Below are 22874 nucleotides of genomic sequence, written 5' to 3' on the forward strand. Positions count from 1 at the left end.
AAAATGTGCAAGGTAACCAAGGCCTGTGTGTTATCCCAAGTAATCCAAACAAAACTAATCTGAAAATAACCAGATCTGTCTGCAACCCACGCTGTCTGAAACCCAGAACAATTTCAAGTTTTCAATTCAAGTTTATTTCTATAGCGCTTTTTACAATGGACATTGTCTCAAAGCAGCTTTACAGAACATAAACATAGAGCAGAAGGTAAACATAAGGAACACATAAAGATAAACATAAAGAATTAATATAATAAAAATTCAAGATATATATATATAGTTCACAGTGTGTATGTACTGTATCTATGTATGTATGTATATGTATTTATACCCAATGAGCAAGTCTGAGATGACTCAGGCAGCAGTAGCAAGGAAAAACTCCCTTAAATTGGTAAAGGAAGAAATCTTGAGAGGAACCAGACTCAAAGGGGAACCCATCCTCATATGGGTGACACTAGATTTACATTTATGGCATTTAGCAGACACCCTTATCCAGAGTGACTTACAACTGAGCAACTGAGGGTTAAGGGCCTTGCTCAGGGGCCCAGCAGTGGGGGCTTGGTGGACCTGGGGTTTGAACCCATGACCTTCCGATTAGTATCCCGTGTTGGGCTGTTAACCACTGAGCTACCACATCCCACTAGACGGTGTGAATACAAATATAGTCAGACAAGTGTTGTATTGGTGTAAGGATCACATGGAGTTCAGATTTACTCTTAGTATCACAGAGTCCAACTGGAGCTGGTAGATCTGTACATGTCTCAGGATTCTCCCAGAGTCAGCCTCATCTCAGCGGAGGTCCAGAAACTTCATCGCATGGAAGACGATCGGAGCTGGTACAATGTCTGGGTGTCTCGGCATGGGTAGAAAAAAAGAAGAGCAGTGGAGAGGGATTAACATATCTGCTGTTCATAAAAATGTGCAAGTCTAGTGTAATAGTGCACAATATAATGGGATGTATTATGTGTGCGCCTGACTAAAGAGATGAGTTTTTAATCTACATTTAAACTGGAAAAGTGTGTCTGAGCCCCGAACACTATCAGGAAGACTATTCCAGAGCTTGGGAGCTAAATAAGAAAATGCTCTACCACCTTTAGTGGACTTAGATATTCTGGGAACTACCAGAAGTCCTGAGTTTTGTGATCTCAGAGAGCGCGAAGGACTGTAACGTGTTAGAAGACTACAGTAGTTAGATACATGGGAGCTAAACCATTAAGAGCCTTGTATGTAAATAGCAGCAGTTTGTAATCAATTCTAAACTTAACAGGTAGCCAGTGTAGAGATGATAAAATTGGGGTTATATGGTCATACTTTCTTGTCCTAGTGAGAACTCTGGGAGCTGCATTTTGGACTAACTGTAGCCTATTTATTAAAGATGCAGGACAACCACCTAGTAACGCATTACAATAGTCCAGTCTAGAGGTCATGAAAGCATGAACTAGCTTCTCAGCACCAGATACAGACAGGATGTTTCTCCCTATGTTCTATGTATAAAAATACCAATAAGAAATAGCACCAAGAGCATTATATGACATCCCTGTTCATCTGCGTGTGATTTGCATTCTCTCCAGGACCTTGTGCTTTGTTAACAGGCAATCGATAGCCACTAATCAAAAGGGAAGCTCGTTTTGCCGGTGATTATCATATCTGTGCTTCTTCCTTAATGGATTATTTCAGAAAGTGATGCATTAAAAACCGAGGCAGACAAAGCAAATCCCCCTGAGGGTAAGAAGCCAGGGGCAAAAAGTCAAGCTAACTGTTCTGTTTGTCTGTAATTGCTTGTCTTTCATTACCCAATTCTCAATTTGCATGGTGTTACAATGACTGGCTAATATTGTGCCTGAGATGGGGTTGTTGTCGGGCAGTCGTATCGCAGCATAGCCGTAATGAGAGAAAAGAGTCGTCGGTAGTGCCTGTCTCCTGCTGTACACCTCTGTCATGATGCTGTTTAGAGCTGCATTTTGTTTGACAGCTGACAGTGTCTGTACGAGCTGTTTGCCTCCCAAAGCAGGCCTGCTCACTTAGCTCTCTGAACACACAGGAATAAACAAGCTGCCAGGCTCTTTATCTCTCGCTGCTACTGAAGCCGACTGGCCGGACTGAATGGCTGCTAATGAACAATTAACTCATTTAATGAGGCCAGTGGTTGAGGGGATGACCGAAATCTAGAGCAGATTATCAAAAAGTCATAGTGCTAAGCTCAGGTTGGGAGATTTCCAGAGTCTAATGTGTCTTGTCACTAGGTGAAGTCTAGAGCGTTCCACTTTTCCATTATGAGGCCACTGGACTGACACTGAATACAACCTACCATAAACATGCAGAGCTTCCAGTCTTCATGAATTGTTCATAAGAGCTTCATATTTTCACCTCGAAGATCTCACTCAAATAACTGTATACGCCAGTAGTATCCAGAAGATCCAATCGTCATATGAATCTGGAATGATTGACAGTTCATTAAACTCTTTCTTATAATAACTGACCCCCTGTTCAATACTATATATTCAGTTATATTCACTTCAGTTTTATTTGTAAAGCATGTTTAACAATGAACATTGTCACAAAGCAGCTTTTGAGGAATATATTTATATCTATATTACAGATATACAGTTATATCTGTCCCTTATATTTATTATATTTATAGCAGATAGACAAGCATTTTTGTGTTAGTCGATGTACATAACCTCGTACATATTCGGATGAGTGAAAGTGCCTCTGGAAAATGTTTTAGTGTCTTTATCTTTGAATAAAACATTTTAGGATAATGTAAAGCATTATATAACATAGACAAGTGATTATCGTTAATTGCCTGCGTTTTTTTCACTGACCGATTTCCATTATTTCTTTTCACTGACTACATCCTACATCATACTACATAATAATGTTTGGAAGTGTTTTCCTGGAAATTGATGGAATTGCATTTAAACACAAGAGCACAAAGCTAATTAAAGCCTTTGAGATTTTTAGATTGTAGCCTAAGATAAATCTGGTCTTGTGCGATATACTGAAGAAACTGCAAATGAACGAGGACAAAGTCAGCGGGTTTCGCGCAGATAGTCTCGGCATAAAACGTACAGCCGCAAGCTAGCATCCAAAAAACTATCAAGCAACATTAACAAAATGTCAACTATGATTTAAAAACAAACAAACCCTGTTTTATGCTCTAACATCATGACTATGATAGTTAAATAAATTATAATTTTCCATCATCAAAACAAATAAAATTATGCAGATTTTCTAAACACCGTTGCTTAAGGCTCTTATATCTTTTTGCATATTTTCTTTAAAAGACTGGAATTATTCAATGACATTAGCATAATGTATCTGTGCCTCTCTGTAATATTATACCACATTGCTATTATTCCACCATTTCATCTGTTCATGAACTGTATTATGCATAAATAAAGCCCACATATCTACATGGTTTTTACCTCCTACAGCCTCAGAAGCTTGTTGCTTCACAGCTGATTTATCTGAAATGTCCCTTTTCTCTAGAAAACAGTGTACTGTGCTTCAATTTGCCACATCTATTATACAATTTATATAAGCCTACATACATACAAGACATCCGCCGTATCCAGCTCGCAAAGTGTATAAAATGTCCAACAAACACAAAGCCAAACAAAAAAAAAAAAAAAATGAACCAATCCTTTTTTTAACCTATCACCAAATCCCCTGCCTCGCCTTAATCTTCTAAACAATTTGATCTGTTTCCATTGTTTAAATTAGCTGTTGTGTTGTATCAGTATTAAATGAGCTCAAACAATTAAGCGTAGGCGCATGTGGCTCGCCACCGCACTCTGAAACCCGGAAGATCTAGAATAGAGAGAGGGAGCGTTTGAAACCAGCAATATTCTAACAAATAACAGCAGTCAAGTTTGATTTTATCATAAATCTCTCTTCCACCCGTTCTTTTCCTCTCACTTTTCATCTTGCATTCTAAGTTTCCCCGCCAGGCCTTTATTATCAGCGGAGAGAAACAATAAGGTAGGAAGAAAATCTCTGTTCCAGTTCAGGAGTTCAAGCTAATCGAATTGTTCTACCTAAGCAAGGTCATGTAGGCTGCTGGGGAACTTCAAGCTGAGTAATAAAACCACAGAAGGTGTGAGGAGAGCAGTCACGCTTCCATGTAGGAGGATCCACGTGGGAAGTCTCACTGTAGACAACCTACAAAGACAGATTTCAATGATCCTGGCTTTTTGAATTCGTTTCCAGACATGAAAAGAAGAGAGAACGGAAAGAAAGGAAAGAAAGAGACGAGCTTTCTGATTCTGGCATTCCTGAGTGCGCTGAATGCTGACCCGAGGTAAGCTGTGGCTTTGCAAATTCATTAGTCAGTGTGTTGCAAGCACTCAGCATCAGCCACACTTTGTTTCTGTCAAAGCAAACCCTGCATTTTTGACTGAATACATTTCAAAGCCTTTTTCATTTTTAAGGGTGAAGATGAAATATGTTTAGTTTTGTCTTATTTTAATTTATTTTTAGTCCAAAAAAAATGGAATTTGTGCCTGTTTGCTTGTGTTCAAGTTCAACATTGAATTGATTCGTCATTTCACTCCATAGTGCTAATGTTAACAGCTCGTATGAAAGTAGACATTCAAGGCTTTAAGAACTGGTAGTATTTTATAATTATTTTTGTTTTTACATATCCTTCCAGGGACAATGCTTTTATTGAAAAGTGTGTTTTTTTCACACATAGGTTCCTATCGTCAAAGTAAATAATGATGTCAAACCCATTTCTGCTCTCTGAGACGCTCCAAGTGTTTGTTCCTGAAGCTGTTATCTTCACCCACTGATATTCTGTGTACAGTTTTCCCAACAGAGGGAAAACATCTCACACCGAATGCCAGCATGTGTCCTGACTCATGTTATATCAGAGTTGCAGACATAAAATAATTCATTTGTTTATACTGATTAAAAATGTCTAATGGATGGATTTCCATTCCACCAAAGCACCAGTGTATTGGTAAAAATTAAAAAAGGAGCCCTGGGAAAAATTAAAAAAAAAAAAAACAGATGCCACAATTTACACATTTAATTATTCCTTATTGTTAATGGTATAGTTAGTGTTACTCATGACTTGTTTCACAACTGAGATCCAAATTAAAGTTGTTTATGAGTGAGAATACGCAGCATGACACTTTTTCTGCTTTCTGTCATTTAGTTTTTTAGCATCTGATTTATTGTGGTCAGGGCCTGAATCATTTAACTTACTAATTAGTTATATATACTATACAGTATATAACTATATATAAGACCTGGTCAAACTTTAGAGGACATGCAGGAGCAAGCAGGATTCCTTTGGATGTGGGTGATAGTGGTGGGAAATCCTTCACTGGGGTTGGACAAACAGCCCCAATGACACCTCTATGGTCTGAAGTGAGTCTTAGGTAACTCCAGAGACAAAAATGTAAAAGTGTTGACACCCTGCAGGTAATGACAGCTGAATAAATCGGACAGCTTGTAGATGCGCATTTATCAGCAGGTAAATGCAGTGCATGTCCTTCCAACTGTTAGAGTGATGGCTTTGTTCCCTGCAACCAAAAACAACTTTAGGTATCGATCACGCGGAAGGCCTCCTAACCGACGTGACACAGGATCAATGTTGTTTCTTTAACTTATTGCAGACGGATGGAGAAAGTCATTCATTCGTCGTTCATTACATGTCACTGCCGCCATCAAAGCTAGAGCTGTTTGATACGGCAACTGTCACTCAATCATAGCTGAAGCTCTCCGACGTCAGAGCAAGAGATTTATGGAGCAAACAGGCCACTCGTGATTAGGAGGAGAGACGACTTACAACCACATTAACCAATCAAAACGTTACGGACATACAGCAAAGTTCTGAAGGTAATTTTGCTGAATTGGGGGCCGTAAATAGCTGAGCTTTTTCATTATATATGAAGTATTTATATTTAGTGAAGTTATGACCACCATCTCAAGAGAAATCTCTCTCTCATTTCATCATTCAATTAAACCAGCAATAAAGCTAAGAGAGAGAGAGAGAGAGAGAGAGAGAGAGAGAGAACATACGGTGGTCTGTCCTGATGAAGGATGTGTGTTTCTTTCTCTCTGTCACTTCACTGTGTTTTCTTTCTGTATAACATCCATCTTGTCTGAGCTTTCATGGTTCAATTCTCATTCTCTCATTTCCTGTTACATCGGAACGCAGACAGACTGTTGTTCAAAACTTAAGAACATAGCACTGTGTGCATCTTCATTTTAAAAGTTTTTAATGTCGCCGGAGTGTTACCAGTCAATCTTCACTGACGCAGTGCCGACTACTAACATAAAGTAAAAGTAAGCATTATTTCAAAGAAGAATATAAACGTCATAACTACACACCAAGCAAAATTATACATCAGTGAAACTGAGAACCTCTTATACATAAGGAGTAAAAGACTTGTGGGTGAGTTTGAGGAAAATAATCAATGGCAGAGATGCATCCCAACACAAAGCAGAGCTACTGTTAATACTCTGAAGCTACTTATTATACTATGTTTAATGTAATGCAAGTATTTACACTGAAGCAGCTATAAATTATACAGTACATTGTAGAATTTCCTGTTACTGCCAGTGAAACTATTCACAACTAAACTGTGTGTGTGTGTGTGTATGTGTGTGTGAGTTTGAGGTGACCTTGAAGTGCACATATATATATATATATACAGTACATCAATATGAGAACGCAAGCTTGTACGCACACATAAGGGAATATCCAGAAGAGATCTATCATACATAAGGGAGAGATACAGCAACCGGTAAGTGCTTTCATGATTGATTGGCATCCATGGATAAGATAAGCAAAAACAAACTATGAAAAAAGGCTTTGTTATTTATTGGATTAAAATGAATCGTAGGCTTAATAGTGCAATGTAAAATATATAATTCAGGTTAAAACAATACAAGGATAAGAATTCCTGTATCTTCGGAAACTTGAGGTTTTTGTTATGCAAGTATATAATGACACACAAAGTCTTCCAGAAGCTCCAATGTATACACAAGTGAAGTAAAACAAAAGGTTGTTAATTTGTTAAAACACACTCGCGGATACAGGTTAATAATGCTAATCATTTAGGCTTATGCTATTTTAAAACTTTTTCCCAGCTTTCTGTCTCTTACTGCTTTTTTTGTCCTCATGGCCACAAACACACACACACACACACACACACACACACACACACACACACAGAACACTGCTCAGGGACAGAGAAAGAAACAGAAAGATAGATTGCATAAATATATGTTGGGCAACAGGGCTCAGGTGTGCCACATTGCTCATTACCCCTCTACCTCTACAACCAAAAAAAAAAAACCTTACCAACGGTTGTAGCTGTATTGAGAGACGTGAAAAAGTCATCCACTACCATCTGCGCCCCAGGCCTGTGCACAACTGTGAACTTAATAGGCTGTAACACCAGATACCAACAAGCGATCCACATATTGGCATCCTTCATGCGCCACTGCAGGGGAAAGAGAGCTACTTTAACACTCACACAGCCCCATCGGCACTGCTCCAACCACCGGAGCAAAGCCGGAGCTCCTTCTGTAGTGATGTCTGTCAGCGGGTGCTGAGACCTGAATAATTAAACACAAACCTACTATAGTGTCCCAAAAGAACCAAGAATTGTCCCTTATTATGGGTCACAGGCAGACCACAGTCACAGTAATCTATCTATTACCCAGGTGGAAGCCCAGATATAATACCTCCACCAGACTAATCGCATACTTCTAAAGGTTTTCTGTGAGGCTGACAGGACTTCCTTCTCCTGTTGCATATGATACGCTGCTGCCAGACATTAATATAGATTAGAAAAAGTCATTAACAGGTGAAGCACTGTTATGGATCGCATCACCTGGTTCAGCAGAGTGACAAATTCTTCAAAGTATTATTGTGCATCTGGTGAGTGAGAGCTCACATACACACGGCATAACGAGGCAGGAGTGTACGACGTTAAATGTTTCTCTTCCAGCTCCTCCCAAACACCATCTTCCCATTGCAGACTAATCCAAACCCCAGATGCTACAAACACCAGTGATTATTCCAGGGTAAAAAGTTTAAAAGCTTTGAATAGGCCGCATGGAAGAAGATTTTTTTTTTCTCCAAAAGTAAAATTAATTCTCCAGATTTAAATTACACTGTCTATGGCAAAAGATGCAGACGGCTTAAAAGAACAAAGTCACTGCTATCATCAAATAAACACTTGGACTTCACTAGAACTTTCTGGCAACCAGAATGTAGAAAGGAACAAACTCCCCACTGGGAAGCACGGTGGTGGGTCTGTGATGTTATGGAGCTGTTTTACTTCCAAACACTCTGGGAAACTTGTTACAATACATGGCATCATAAATTACATCATGTACGAGCCTCTGCCAGGATGCTAGAAGCCGGAGCTGTGGATCATCCAGCATATTTCCAAACCAACACAAAAATAGTTTGGGATGTACTGAAGAGAAGACACTATACACGAAGGAACAGGAGATTTTTTTCTTTGTTTGTTTGTACAGAGAAATGCTCTCAGAGCAGTTTGTGAATTCTTTTGCCTCATCCTGCATTGTAAGAGAAATCGCTGCTCTGTGCTGCTTACTTGGCACACGAGTACTGTAGACTTGCCAATAACCGTGGCAAACGTTTCACTTTTTTTTTTTTACAAGATGCTTGCTTTGAATAATTCACTTCAGTAAAAGATTTCTGTCAGCCTGTTTTTTTAAAGGATGCCAATAATTACTGTTCTGTGGGCTTTCAGGGCTTCAAGGTTACTTGTATTAAACATTAGGGCAAGTGCAAATCTTCCGTACAAGAAGCACAAAGTCACTCTCTCTCCTTATTGATTCTTCAGTCCACTCTGAAGCAGCAGCTTGATGAGACTATAAGCTTGTTTTCAGTTTTAATGATTTTTTTTAAGCATTCCACTTGAATCATGCTTAGAACTTAAACTCTTTTTCCCCAGAGGTAAAAAAAAAAGGAATTTGTGCCTGTTTTGTTTGTGTCCAGGTTAAGCTCTGAATTATTATTATTATTTTTTTGGTCAAGTCATACTCCACGTTGGTGTTTAGTGACTCTCAGGGCTTTAAGGACTTCATGAGAATTTTTTTTTTGTTTTGTTTTCGATTATTTTTATCTTCAAAGTAAATAGTGATTTCAAACCCCTTTCTGCTCTTTCTACAAATAATGAATTTGTTTATACTGATTGAAAATGTCTGATAAGACAATTGTGCCAATGGACTGGTGTAAGGAGCGTTAAATGATGAGGCAGAGGAACCAAGTGCAGGTAGAAGATTTATAAAACAAAAACACAAAGTAATCCAAGGCAATGACTAAACAGGACAAGAACCACAAACACACTTAACAGCCATAAAGGACAACAACCGACAAAACACATAGGAAACACTCAGGGTTAAATACATACTGGGAACCAATGACAAATGAGAACAGGGACACATGACTAACAACAACCAATCAGAACATGACAGGTTACAAATTAAAAGACATAAAAACCATAACATGAAACAAAACCATAACAAAAAACAAAATTATTTAATTAATTAATTAATTAATTAATTATGTAATTAATTACTTAGGTATTTACTTACTTAATTAACTAATTATTCATTCATTCATTTTCTACCGCTTATCCGAACTACCTCGGGTCACGGGGAGCCTGTGCCTATCTCAGGCGTCATCGGGCATCAAGGCAGGATACACCCTGGACTGAGTGCCAACCCATCACAGGGCACACACACACACTCTCATTCACTCACGCAATCACACACTAGGGACAATTTTACAGAGATGCCAATCAACTTACCCTGCATGTCTTTGGACCGGGGAGGAAACCGGAGTACCCGGAGGAAACCCCCGAGGCACGGGGAGAACATGCAAACTCCACACACACAAGGTGGAGGCGGGAATCGAACCCCCAACCCTGGAGGTGTGAGGCGAACGTGCTAACCACTAAGCCACCGTGCCCCTAATTAACTAATTAAAGCTAATGAATTAATTAAATACAAAAATAAAATGTATTTTTAAGTAAGCATTTGATAGTTGTTGATATATGTGGAATGTGTTAATCAAGCAGTTATTACATGTACATTACAAGTTATTATAAACCATGTTACTCAAAGTTTTTACTCTACAAATCATATATTACAAATGAACTGAAATTAACAGCCATCAGAGGAACGTAATCTGAGAAAAAGTACATTTAATCTTATTAGAAAGTAATAAGTAGTAGTAATTCTTATAAATATACAACTTATATTGCTTATTCTGTTAAACATTTAATACGATGTCATTTTTGAAGAATGCTGCCAAATTCTGTAAAAGTAAATGTAAGTATAAAAAAGTTTAATAATGTTAGTTACAGCCTGACATTTAACTTGACATTTTTACTTGATTAAAACTTTTTGTGCTGAAACGTTAAACAGAAATATCCTGAGACAATTCCTGTGAGGCGAACATGCTAAACACTACGCCACCTGAACAGAGTCTGTATTTTAATGAGTGTAGACATTACACACAAATAGCACAGAGTGTCTCCAGTAAAAATGCAGTATTAATGTCTTGCCACATTCGCATTCTCATCACATTTATTTTCATCTAAAGTCCCATTTGTTCATTAGAAATTCTCAGAGATCCCAGGTTTTGAGATCATTGTTTGGGATTTGCGAGTGTAAAAGTGTGCGGCGATGGCTTTTTCTGCCCAGATCTGGTCATGTGGGAGTCTAATGTGGGTGTTTGATGACAGAAGTGTAAAATCTGTCGTTATGTCTGACCAACATTTTTATCAGTTCAGTCGGTGCCGTGTACATCTCTGCGGCTCAAGCATAAAATTAGAAGTAATAGCTGATATGAATAGTTCTTGCTAATGGTAATACGTTTACTTGAAAAGATTCGGAACTGAGTTAGAGTTTGATGACCTTCTCAATGTACTTTGATAATGTACTAAATCCAATATATAGTTAAGGTTTGTTCAGTATAACATATTAAATATTGAAATATATACAATTCTGTTCAATATTACATATATATATATATATATATATATATATATATATATATATATATATATATATATATATATATATATGAACATTTGGAGGACTAAATAGGTACAGATAGTAGCAATTCGTTTGTGTGTGTGTGTGTGTGTGTGTGTTTGTGTGTGTGTGTGTGTGTTTTGTTAAATTAATATTAAATGAATTTCAGCTGCTCTGGAAAGATTATTTGTCCTTTGAAATGACCTCCATCATGATAGATAAATATTTCTCCTCTCCATCCTGTCCGTTTTTTTTATTTTATTTTTTTTATCTCCGATGCCCCTCTGATTGATGCAAAGCAAATCGGCTCAGTTCTCTTTCCCGGTGTGACAGAACAGTAGTTCATCTCCTGCAATCAGTTTTAAAGCAGTCACCCACAGACCAGCTCATCCGATGTTACCTGCCCATGAGTGCTGCAATGACGGGGGAATGTTTGTCACTTGGGTACAAATCATTTCTCCTTCAGCGGACACAGTGGGCACTCAACATCCACTTCAACATTCCAATAGCGCTTGTCACATGCACACCTGCGTTGACTCACAGAAGATCAAGCAAGCACGGCCGAATCACTCACCTCTCTTCAGGCTCGGGATCACTTTCTGAATTTCTTTCAGGAAAACTGGATAGCGTGAGGTTTGTCATGTTCATGTTGTTGCCATTGATCCAGTTAGCTGTCCCCAAAAGCTAGCTGTCACCTCACTTTGGTCATTCTCTCGCACCAAAACATCTGCTATCCTCACACACATAGGAGATGGCGGTGGTTTCTGTCAGGAAGCAGTCTTGGGTAAAAGAAATATTGCTATTTTTATTCTGATTTTCTTCTACCTATGTCACGGTTTCTACAAATTGTGAGTTCTTCCACCCACGACTGAGTAAATTACTGAGTGCAAGACAATGTACTGATGCCTGAGGTGACTGATGTGTTTTCCAAGCCTGACATCATAGCGTACATGTCAGTAACGCTCGAGTCACGTCCATCATCAGCCATCACATATTTTTACATTCTCATTGTGAACAGTCCAGACCTGAACATGCAATGATCAATTGATTGATTTCAGCAGGTTATGCCAGAGCATCGTACGTCTTTCACACCTATCACACCTACAACGGCTACCAACTAGGTGTTCGTGCTCACTCCTGCGCTTCCTCCAAGACTCTTTGAGGCAGTTATCACATCTGTATTATCTGCTGTTTTATGCTTAAGGCAGCTGAACACACTTGGAGTAAAATACTGCTCTTCTACAAATACTAGCTCCTAGACACACAAGATTGGCTCATGTCACTCACTGGCCCCTCCCACTCAGACACCTCAGCCAGTTACATTGTGTTAGGATGAACAGGTAAGTCTATGGTATGGTTAGGATTTATACATTGTTATTCAATTCACTTTTTATTGACACTCCAGCGTGTCATCGCTTTAGATGAAGAATTCAAAATGCAGCACTTTACTTCTAAGAGCTTCAGGTCAGTAGTTTGGTCAGCATCTCTTTTCCACTCCATTTGTATGTTATTTGTTTTTAAAGTCTTAACAATCAGTAATGGCTATACCTAAGGGCCACTCGAACCACAGGGGGAAACGGAGGGACAAAGCCGAGTGCAGATAATCACACATACAGACCTACAGTATGTACAGCGCTACAGCTAGTAACACTGCTGATTGTAATTCAGAGGAGTTCAAGAGTCATTCAATCAGCGACGAGGAGATGGGCTGAGAGCACGATTAGCGTAAAGAGAGCCGCACAGACCACAGCGCCACTCAATCTTTAGGCAATGAGCCAAATGGAGAGAGAAAGAGAATGAGAGAAGGATTTGAGTACCTGCTTGAAACTTTTTTCCCACAATTCTTGTATTTTGGAGTCATTTTATTTGCACATCTGAAACTTTATGCTATTATTATATCTGAGACACGGTGCAAACCAAGTCAAGTCAAGTCAAGAAGCTTTTATTGTCATTTCAACCATATATAGCCGACGCAGTACACAGTGAAATGAAACAACGTTCCTCAAGAACCATGGCGCTGCATAAAACAACACTGAGCTACATAAGAAAGACAAAGCTAAGGACTGAAAGTAAGTTGTTCTAGCCACGTAAAGTGCAATGTGTGCAACCTATTGCAAACAGTGCAAGACAAAAGACAGTGCAGACAGACAAAAAAAACACTACAGGACAAAAACCAGAAGATCAGTGTGGATTCTGAATGTTCTGAGTGTTGTACAAAACACAAGTGGAAAACACAAAACCAGTGGAAATCAAAAAAGTCCTGTTCAGTCCTAAATCAGTGGCATAGAAATAACAGGCAACCATCAAATGCTTTCAAACAGGTGACATAAGTGGGTAAGAAATTAAAACTTAAAGTCCTTTGAACTTGTCACGAACTTCTAGCACTAAATCAGCAGAAGTACCATACTGTGATACAGTACTTTGGGCTGTTGTTGCCGTGGTCGGTTTTTTTGATGGCGTTGGCAGGAAGAAACTTATGTTAAAACATATACAACTATACAACTCATAAGTTGCTCAAAAGCTCAGTAATCTGCAGACAATTGCATTTGAATTTACAGTGTTCGGTTAGAGAAGAGAAATGATTTATAGTCACACTCTCTGGTCGAATGTTTATGAGTCAAGCACATCAATAAATTCACTTTCACGATTAAACACGTTCTTAGTGCTTCTGTTCAAAGGACTCTATTGTTTTTGTGCTCAGGTTGTGAGTCTGCTTAAATCTATCATGTCTGATTATTATAGAATACAAACACTTGGTGGTACCGTGATGGCTGACAGCTAATAAACTAGTCAGGACTCTCTCTCAGGTCTAGCTGTCACAGTGTCAACTTATTGACTAGAATCTAACTTTTGGGATGGAAGTGGTGTGGGAATGAAAAATTGGTAATAAACACAGAATTTGGTGAAAAATACAGTTTAAATAAAGAAAATGGTGGCTGGGCAGGTGGAATGTGTGGAGAATGGTCAGGGTGAAGTGATGGGACAGGAGTGATGGTACTCAGTGAGGTTGGCCATGGGATAATAACCAGAATCAGAATTGGGGTGTCATCTTTACTGTATCTCAGAGTGATAGGATTGATAGATGAGCCTGGAGAAGAAGGTGGAAAATAGGTCTAGCTTATATAGGTATAGGTAATATTGTATAAATTAAGGGGTTTGGGGGGATTTCTGGGACGTCTCGATGAATTGATCTCGGGCCGATTGCTGTTTTTGCAATAAACTATATAACTCTATTTTTGCTTTCCTCATCCACAGCTCTTGTGAATATTATTATTATTTTTGTCTTATCTTTGCATTTGTATGATGGTAGAAGTGTAGAGCATTTTTCCTACTTTCTTTCTTTTTAAATACAGTACATTGAACAATACATTATTCCACATAAATTAGTTGTTTAAATTTAAACACTTAAATTTAAACACTTAAATTAAGGTTAACAAAAGTTATGTTAATCTATATGTTAATTTAATCTCGCTTTATCTTCACTTCTGAATTTTGCCAGCTAATAAGCACAAGGAAAGTCTATGAGCTTATTTTTATTCATTCATACTTGGTTAATGTAGTTGTTGATTATTAATATAAATGGTATAAATATAAATTAATATAAAAAGGATGGATAATCGTTTTTACAGTGTATTATGGCTGTTTCATGGTTTGTTTGTGGTAAATAAAACGTTAAATAACCTACGTTATGAAAGCTTTCATGTAAAAAAACACTGCTGATTAGTTTAAATGGTTTAAAGTGCAGTGATACTTTTATAATCTCTTACACCAGACCTGCTGGTAGTGACATGGAGACAGACCGAGGTCACGTTAAAACACAGTATGAGTGCATTTTGGGGATGAGTGAAGCAACATGGGCTGCTGTGTATGTCAGAGTTTAAAGGCAAGAGAATAAGAAAAATAAGATCAGTGGAAATGAGTGACAGCGGTGTCCACTGGGGGATGAGGATCACCTTAAAACCTCTCTTCCAGGAGAGAGAGAGAGAGAGAGAGAGAGAGAGAGACAGAGAGAGAAAGTGTGTCCATGAAGACTGGCACAAACACAAGAGGAGACTGTGAAACAGATGAAATCTTTGCAGCTGATACAGAAGCAGTGTTGTAGGAACATAAAAAGGCCAAATGCCTATAAAGAATGCACATTACACCGGGTAATAGACAGGCAGAGGTATACAGGGAGAGAAAGAGGAATAGAGAGAGAACCGGACAGCAACAGGGCACTAGAACGAGAGAGAAAAGCTGTAAAGCTGACAGATGACCGAAGTTGTGAGAGATTGTGAGACAGGGACAGACAGAGGGCTAAAGGTGATATGGAGCAGCGAGCAATGCCCTTATGTTGCACTGAAGCCCTTAAAATGACTGAAGCCCTGTAATCCCCCCACCTGAGTGGTCTCACGACTAAACCCGAGGCTAAATCTACAATTACGGTGCTCTCCAGAATCAAAAACAGCACAAAAGACACACAAACACGTACAGATACACACACACACACACACACACACACACACAGAGCAAGAGAGGAAAAAGGAACAAGCATGTACATATGGTATATACGACAGAATCTCACAGTCACACTGCAGATACATGCGGCACAGACACATGGTTTGACATCTGTTAAGTAATTAGAAATTCTGATTAGCAATCTCTTCCAAGACAGCAGTCATTAAACTGGGATTGAGATTTTCCCTCATACTCTGATTCTCTATATTCATTTTAGCCTGGATGTGGGTTTGTATTAAAATAGAATTATTATATTTATCTTAAAAAAATGATAAAAGTGACACAGGGGCCATATTTAATAGGATGTGGTCACAGATATTACATTATATTATATAAAGGTCAGGAGGTATAATGTACTTATTCTTTAAACCGTGGCTACGATTTCAATATACTGTGAGGCTTTAATACACACTGGTAGCCTGAGCACTTTATTAGGAACACATGGACGCATACTCATCCATGTTCTTATATAATTAGCTAAGATACAGATTAAGAACTTCAGGTCATCGTCAGAATGGAGAAAACCTGTGATCTGAGCGAATTCAACCGTGGTAGGGTTGTTAGTGTCAGACAGGCTTGTGTGAGTATTTCAGTATTTCTGATCTCCTGGGATTTTCATACACAGTGTCTCTAGAGCAGAGGTGTACAAGCTTATCCACAAAGTGCCAGCGTGGGCGCAGGTTTTCATTCCAATGCGATTAGGAGCCACTCGGGATTTTAACTGCTTAATCAGATAAGCTTGGCTTTCAAAATAATATGCCTAAAACCTAAAAACATCAAGTGAGAGACGGTTCAGCTTGTGGAGAGAGGTCAGGGGAAAATGGCTAGATTGGTTCAAGACAAGAAGCACGATGAATAAGTATAAATATAGTAAACTTATGAATAAGTCTTAATCCGTGTCTACAGCATGTATCCGGAGTGAGACCCACCTTTCTTTCGGTTTCACTCATTTCTATTCTTATCAATTTTAAATAGTTTCATTTATTCATGGTTTTGATTATCTTTGTTGATTTGTATTAGCTCTATATGGCATTTCGGGGGAAAAAAAAAAAAAAAGATTCCTATAAGCCATTATCACATCGCACAACTCCAGATTAGTGCTCACCGCATCAACCTACAAATCCCATAATGCCTTGCCCTTGGTTAGCTGTGCGTCTCTGTCTGGAGCACGAATACTGGAAATGAATTTTGTAGCTAAAACTTAATCTGAGCCAGTATGATGAGTTGACCTGTGACTGTAGCAGAATTCACCATACACACACAGACAGTATACATGAGCAGAAAACTGCTGGTTTATGATATACATTGACTGCAGATTTCTGCTTAACGCAGCAAACGTGTTCAACAATAGGTTCAATGAAGCAAATAAAGGGAAGTAAAGCGATTTAAAAGACCGCTCCATCCTCACTGGGAGTTAGTTAATATCGAGCACTCATGCAGTTTTTCCGTTTTATACACTGCTGTAGGACCAATTTCCTTTTTGCAAATTGTACCTTTCAGTCTCAGAGCAGGAATCATTATGCTCGTCTTTTTCAGTCAGACTTTTGTTATTATTCCTTTACAGGGCATTGTGCGGAAAGTTAAAGCGCTTCTATTTCAAGCGGGCTCATTTGTGAGCACTTACAGGTAGATCTAGCTGATCTCTGAATGTGCTTTGGTCATGAAATGCTAATGTGAGCCTGCTGTGTGGAGAGGTGGAGAGTTCTCATTTCAACAGCACCACTACTTGTGTGAACCTCATTTCACACCTCTTTCTCTCAGGCTCACTTTTGTCTCTTTGGGTGCTGAGATTAATTCAAATAGAATACTTGTGCAAAAATATTTCGTATGTGTGCGCTAAGGTACCCGGTGGAAAAAACCCATCCTGCATTCTGATACAGTCTGCAACACTATTGCTATAGTAGCCTTTACCATCTTAATAGCTATTCTGTTTTCCAATTTCAGCTTAGACAAAAATGTATAAAATTTAATGCGGCCCAGGGCTTTCGAGCCACATGCTTTTCTAAGCGATCCGAGTACCGGTACTTCCGGGAACCGGATCTCAAAATGGCCTTTTTTCCCATAGACCCCCATTATAAACTTTGGAGGTTTATAACTCGGCAAGCTTTCAAACGATCTACACCAAACTCAGCCAGCTCCTTTAGGGTGAAACTCTGAACAAAGTTTTAAATCGGTCTATCGACTGACCTTCCGGTTGTGCCGCAGCCCCGCCCCCAAAATATGCAAAATCAAAAAACTTTTTACAACATGGACATGTGACATATCAAAACACTCAGAACAATGAGGGGAACTTCCTAACAGGTATTCTGATGACGTCACATGCTCGTCTCCACTTGCCTCCAAATGTTTTGGCACCCTATCTTTCTGTCCACTTGCCTCCAAACACTGTCCCTTATGTCCACTTGCCTCCAAAAAGCACTGGCCTTTGCGAATACTTGCCTCGTCAAAGCCAACAGCAAAGTTTGTCATGACGAACTTTACAAATCTAGTTTCCAGTTGTGACCCTGTAGGAAAAAAATTAAATCCTGTACAGGAAGCTTTGTGTTGTCATGCAGCTTCAGTTATGCCCATGTCACATGCTATCAATTCTAATTCATTTGATTTCTGCAGCACTTTTAATAATAGAGTTGATGGAATTCTAAATTCTACATCTAAAAATTTATCCCTTACAAGCCAGAGAAACACATCCAGAGACGTTATGAGGACGAAAACCTGAGAGGAACCAGAAGGGAAACCAGACTCACCTGGATGACAGCAGATGTTCCTTCTGTACCTGTGTACTTTATGGTCAAATGTGCAGTTTTTTAACCAAGAGATTCATTCTAGTTTCACATAAAGTCTATTTTGTTGAGATTATAAAAAATGTTTAAACGTTTGTCGTTTTTGAGCTGTGACTGATTGGTGACAGAAGTTTTATTTTACACTTAAGATATCGCTGATTTCCACGTTTTTCTGTATTAAAAATAAGACGAACCTAAAGCTCACTTTGATCTGATTTTATTCCAGTGTGTTTTTCCGTTGTCATGGAGATATTGCTGTCAATTATTAGACAATCTAACATGACCAGACATTTCAGATGTCTGGTCATGTTCACGCAAAAAAAGAAGACTTGCGTTTGATTAGAATTGATCATATATTGTATATTTCTTGAATCCAGCATTGGTAACTGCCTGTGACAGATCATTGGTAGCACAAAGTTTTCTAAGCATTTGAACTTTTGTTGCCAGGGGCTTTAAAATTTCAACCATTCATCAGGCCAATTCACGCTGGATGCTTTTTGAAGCTAAATTTTGTGGCAGCTTTTCAATCCACTCAAGCTGTATGCGAGACACATACTACTCGAGTCTATTACTTGTATTCTTTTTGCACTACTTTTATGCACCTTCTCTCTCTCTCTTTTTTAATTTTTTTTATTTGCCTGAGTAAGTGAAATGGAAATTGGATAGAACTCCATTGAGATTACTCAAACACACTATATATGCTGGAGGCTTTAGTTTAAAATCTTCAAAGATGTCAAGATTGTGTCCCACTATTTTCATCTCACGTCTTTTAGCTATGCTGTAATTACAGCCGTCCTCATCCTGATGGACATGGTTGTACATTTTAATATTTATTTTACTTTAAAAAAAACAGTATGCTGTCATGTTGTAGTGTGTGCAAACATGTGTGGTGTGGGTGGAAGAGAAGGTTGTCGTGACAGTTTAACGCAAGCTCTGGGCTTTTTCTCTAACATTTTAAAAGCTATAATTAATTATTGCTGTAGTTAGCATACATAATTAAGGGTATAATAATATGAATTTATGACCTTAATCAGTTATGACCATTTGTGAAAAATGACCTAAATGACGGACAAGCAGGTAATAAACGTGTGCTAATTAGAGCACACTTAACAAAAATGAACGTGATGTAAGATTTCATGGCATCAAACTTTTTCATTAGGGCTAATCCAATAATCCAACTTGTAGTCCATAGTTTTGGTCAAAGAACAAGCGGACAGGGTGAAAGAAGAAATATTTACATATACTTAACAATGGAAACAAGTGAGGGTCAAAAGCAGTAAACACACAATACAGAAAACAACAATCGGAATTCGAAGCGAGGGACAGAAAAACAAAGGCATGAATAGACAAAGAACAGGTAGCAAACACAAAGAGGTAGCACAGCAATGGCAGGAGTAGATCAGAAACAAAAGCTTGTATTATTGCAAACAAAAGCACAGCGAGTAAAGTCAAAGCAACACAATGCGAAAGCAGTGCTTTGTGTTGAGCGAAACTTCCTGATAGGTAATGACAGTGTTATAGAAATGGACATATGACAGTTATTGTCAGTCGTATGTTGCTGAGTAATAAGCTTTAAATCTTACAAAGAAAACTGTCACATAAAGGTGTTTATAATAAGGAGCAATGATTGTATATATCTATCTATCTATCTATCTATCTATCTATCTATCTATCTATCTATCTATCTATCTGTCTGTCTGTCTGTCTGTCTGTCTGTCTGTCTGTCTGTCTGTCTTTAACTTGGGGTTTATGTTGTAATCTTATCTATCTGTACCGATAGAACTTACTTTATTCTGCTAGCTAGTAGTTCTGCTTTGAAGAGTCAATATCTATCTATCTATCTATCTATCTATCTATCTATCTATCTATCTATCTATCTATCTATCTATCTATCTATCTATCTACCTGTCTGTCTGTCTGTCTGTCTGTCTTTAACTTGGGGTTTATGTTGTAATCTTATCTATCTGTACCGATAGAACTTACTTTATTCTGCTAGCTAGTAGTTCTGCTTTGAAGAGTCAATATCTATCTATCTATCTATCTATCTATCTATCTATCTATCTATCTATCTATCTATCTATCTATCTACCTGTCTGTCTGTCTGTCTGTCTGTCTGTCTGTCTTTAACTTGGGGTTTATGTTGTAATCTTATCTATCTGTACCGATAGAACTTACTTTATTCTGCTAGCTAGTTATTAGCTAGCAGACACGCTAGTTTGACTGCAAGCTAATTAGTACACCAGCAAGCTAGTATAAGTTGGGAGTAGGTTTTAAGATGCTTGCAAAGGGCAAGTGTGCACTGTTCAGTAAATCTGTTCCCCTTTACACCTTCCTCCCCTTGACGAAAGTGGCCACTCGTGTGTCATAGATTATAAGCACTTCTGAGTCGTCAGAGCGTGGGAGTGGAAAAACAGTATTAAAGTGCAGGGCAGGATGCCGGACTGCTAGAGCATGTGGGAAATTGCAGTTATTTCCTGTGTGAGGTCGTTTTTGATAGATCCTCAGCATGTATCGTATATAAGCATGTAAGGCTTCAGCTGGACAAGGTTTCATCACAGAGGTGTTGAGCTTATGGTGTTCAGGTTTTACTGTTTGTGATAAGAAACTTTCCTTATATGTAGACTTTTCAGCAAGTCGGCTTAAAGCCATAGCTACAAGCTTTTATTTGTAGGTCATCTGTTACTCTGCTGAGACTTAAAATGACGTGTGTGTTTTGTGGTATATAATCTTTATACTAGTCCTAAAAACAGCATCTCATTAAAATCTCATTTGGTGTGAGAATTAGCAGAGGGCTGAATGGAAAGATGTTAATTTGTACAGCTTTAAATGGAAGCAAAACTATACACACAGCAAAAATTCAGATATAGAGCATTTCTTTTAAATAATATATATTTGAAGCTGTTAATAATAAATGTTTCTGATTAGACACAGGAATGCCCGAGGTTACACATGAACTTTTCTCTGTGTTCAGTAGGCATTCACCCCAAATCAGTGGGTGTTTTTTTTTCCCTCTTTTCTGGCTCCTCTATTTCATGCTAATTAGACCGGAGACTCGTTCTAAATGCCAGTAACTTGATTGGAGTTTGCTGAAGAAGCTAATAACCCCCAAATGGAATTCAAACTCACATTTATAAATGTGGAAGTGCACTTTTGTTCCCTTTATTAATAGCAAAGAGATAAAGAGAGACTTTAAGTAGGAGGAAGAGAATGCTTGAGATTCATGTCGCATATCGAGTAGGCGTCCTAAACAACGCCGTTAGCTTAAAGTCAGTCTTGAAATTCACTTCTGTTTAGTGCATATTTATAGTAAACTTCGTTTTATTTATAAGTTTGTGTGTGTTAGAGACCAACAATGCTGATCACTGATTGGTCTTTTGGTAATTGGTCACCGGAATATCGGCTCACGTAAGCACAACTCGGTCAGGTGTTGTTACGCACACGGTGATCGAAGCTGCCTCTCAAACCGAATAACCAGCAGCTATGAGTTTAAGCACCATGTAGAGTGCAGGATACTCGATAATATCTACTTAAAGAATTGCTAGGGTTGTTTCTAAACTCATATTTGACACTAATGCACTAAAGACAGCTAAAAAAAAAAATCACCAAACCAAGTGCTAAATGTGTAAGTTGGTAACACTGACCTTAAATTTTTTTTTTCTGATGCTCACAAAATCATTAGCTCATGATTTGTTCTATGTTTTAAGGCTATTTAATGAACATGTTTGGTGTTCACTACAGGTTATGTGAGAAAGATACCTAATTAGATCTTATTTGTCTTCATACTGAGACTTATTAGCAGTGAGACAGCTTCTAAAGAGATGAATGGACTGTTTTAAAGATGCACTCTGGTGTTTTTTTAGACGCTCCTTCGCTCACACGGCCGTAATAAACTGAAGGTTATTTCAGGGCAACAGAGAAGTTATCATGTAGTTATTTATTTATTCTCTAGCTGCTGTTCTTTTGCCCTTTTGTTGGCTTTATCTCTTCCCTCCACTCCAACCACTCTGGCAAGAGAATAAGCAGGGAAGTGGAAGAGCCTTGTATCAGTAGTACATCAATACATTTTGTGAGGTGTAGGATGTAGAAAAGCACTTACAAAAACTGTATATCACAGCTATGTAGTTCCCTTTGGGGACAAAAAATACATGCTTTAGATTTGCTTTGAAGAGTCAATATAGACATTCCAACGTGCTTCATAAACAGGATGGCTGTGCTTTTTTTTTTTTTTTTGTCTGTGGACTGAATTTTACAGATAGGTGTTTGAGAAAGTCTGACCTGTATGACATTGTGAGATTGATTTTTTTTTTAATTCTCTTATCTACCTGCTGTTCTCTGAGGCCCTGAGCACTTGTTTGCTCAGTACAGTACTGGGAGAATTTTCATCCAGTAGAGGAAAGACTAGTAATAGAAAGACAAAGAAAACTGGCAGGAAGTCGTGACAGGAAGTTGTAAAATGCCAGTCATATAGGTTTATTTTATTTTATTTTTTTTTTTTTTTTAAGAAATGCTAAAACTTTTTTTGGTGAAAAGTTCTAGCAAAAGAAGAAAAGTCTTTATTTTGTC

At 38.3% G+C, this 22874-nt stretch overlaps 1 protein-coding gene across 5 annotated transcripts in view; it reads left to right on the forward strand.

The window, feature by feature from the left end:
- htr2cl1 (5-hydroxytryptamine (serotonin) receptor 2C, G protein-coupled-like 1) overlaps positions 1-22874 on the forward strand; it is a 121357-nt gene that overhangs the window by 73306 nt on the left and 25177 nt on the right. Inside the window, exon 4 of one of the 5 annotated variants that reach the window (XM_060874808.1) lies at positions 4210-4300. The exons of 3 other annotated variants lie outside the window; for them this stretch is intronic. The gene's annotated coding sequence lies outside the window, so the exon portion shown is untranslated. Of the gene's footprint in view, positions 1-4209; positions 4301-6682; positions 6756-22874 lie in introns of those variants that run through there. One more of the 5 variants, XM_060874811.1, reaches the window with a different exon arrangement.

This window comes from Tachysurus vachellii, chromosome 7, assembly GCF_030014155.1.
Source record: "Tachysurus vachellii isolate PV-2020 chromosome 7, HZAU_Pvac_v1, whole genome shotgun sequence".
Lineage (NCBI taxonomy): Eukaryota > Metazoa > Chordata > Actinopteri > Siluriformes > Bagridae > Tachysurus > Tachysurus vachellii.